This window comes from Apodemus sylvaticus, chromosome 5, assembly GCF_947179515.1.
Source record: "Apodemus sylvaticus chromosome 5, mApoSyl1.1, whole genome shotgun sequence".
In the NCBI taxonomy this organism is placed as follows: domain Eukaryota; kingdom Metazoa; phylum Chordata; class Mammalia; order Rodentia; family Muridae; genus Apodemus; species Apodemus sylvaticus.
In genome coordinates this window covers 5,190,265-5,192,284 of record NC_067476.1, presented here as the reverse complement: position 1 = coordinate 5,192,284, position 2,020 = coordinate 5,190,265, and positions in this window count along the sequence as shown.

Genomic DNA, 2,020 nt, shown 5'->3' with positions numbered 1-2,020 from the left:
GTGCTGGGGTGCCGCCGCCCCTCCCGCCAGAGCTGTGATGTCACCGCCGCCAGGCGGAGGGAGGGTGGGGAGGGGCAGGCGCCCACCGGCCACCACTGCGGCGGTCCCGCCTACCGTGGGGTGGGCGGGGCTCTGTCTTTGAGGTCCAGTGCAAGGAGACTCCTGCTCTAGTCTGGACAATGCTGTTTCCTTTTCTTTGGGGAAAGACCTGTTTTGTTTTGTTTGGTTTTTTGTTTGTTTGTTTGGGTCTTTTTAATTTGTTTTTTTTTTTCTTCTTCGAGACAGGGCTTCCCTGTATAGCCCTGGCTGTCCTGGAACTCACTCTGTAGACCAGGCTGGCCTCGAACTCAGAAATCCACCTCTGCCTCCCAGAGTGCTGGGTTTACAGACGTGCGCTACCACCGCCCGGCGAGGAAAGACCTGTTAAGCGCCTGGAGTTTATAGCTGTGGTGCTGTCCTCCTTTTTACACACACACACACACACACACACACACACACGAGACCCTGCACTCTGGTTCAGCTGTTGAAACATCTTTTGACTTTGCTGTCACACATGTATCCTGTTCCTTTCCTGTCACCTCTTGTGGGGTACAGGCCATGCAGATGCAGGCACCAGGGGCTAAGGAGAATCTAGGTCTTCCTGGATGGCATTAGGGTGAGAGGATGCTGTCCAGCCCTGGGCGAGTCTCTACCTTCCTAGGGCTTTTACCATCAGACTTCATGTGAAATGCAAGCGTTTGGAAGGCATACTGAAGAACACCAGGGGCCCACGTGGGAGACTGGCGGTGCTCATTCATCTGTCTGCTCTGCTCTGAATTCTCTCAGGACCCTGAGGATCTGAACCTCTGAGTGAACTTTCTTCATCCATACTCGAGTAGCCTTAAAGCCTTCACCCAAGCCAACCCCCAGCCAGCCACAGGGCACCATCTGGTCAGCCAGCCCAGTTGGGACTCAACAAGATCTCTGCTCTCCTCTCCAGCCCAGTCTAAATCTTGAAAAAGTATCTGTGACCCTCAGTGGAACAGGGACAAGTCAGGGTGCAGAATACGGCAACGTCCTTGGCAGTCTTTTTGCACCCCTGGCCCTTGGCCTGAAGATGGACACTGTGCCAAGGTCACCCCAGACCCTGCAGACGCAGCCCACAGTGCAGTGGCTTCAGGCAAAGAGAAATGGCAACAAAAACAAACCAGATAAAACTGGGCTGTGGGCCCTGAGCTAGTTTGTTTTCCTAGGAAAGAGCAGCACTGAGAACCATCTGTGCCTGGGGCGAGGCGCAGGCTTGCTGCTGTCCCCACGCCGCCCCTAAGACCACAGGAGCCCGGTCTTGCTCTCTCTTGGCCAAGGCAGACTGTGTGTTGTGGCTGGCCAGGCACCACCCACGTTTGCTGAAGTCTCAGGCCTGGTTCCTAGCAGACCCTGGCTCTGGAATGTAGCAGTCACTTCCTGGTTGCTCTCAAAGGACACAACATGCAAGTGCAGGCTGTTGTGACCGGCTTGGTGTCGGACTGAGTTTAGATTGATTCCCAGTCCATGGCTTTAGGACGCCCTTAGAGACACACTGCAGTAATACAAGCCTCTGTGGGCCCCCAGCTTTCCCAAGGCCCAAACCGATGAGCCCCATCTTTGAGGATGAGGCCTGTGTGGAGCTTGTGGTTCCTGGCGTACAATGAGCACCTCTGGCGTCAGAGGACTATTACAATTGTAGTTAACCCTACAGTCACTCCTGGCACACACTCCACCACACAGCCAGGGTAGCTTCTCCCCTCAAGGGCCTCTTCGGGTGGAATGTAGTAAGAGTAGGCAAGGGGAAATAGGCCCAACATCCGGATCACTTGTGGGAAAGGGCAAGATCGGCCTAGAGGAAGAGGGACCCTTGGGATATCAACCCACATCTCTGTGGGCCTCCTGCTAGCTCTGAGCACACACACACACACACACACACACACACACACACACACACACACGGAGGGCAAGGGGGAAGAGACTCTGTTTAGCCTGAAAAGGAGCCCCTTCCTCTCAC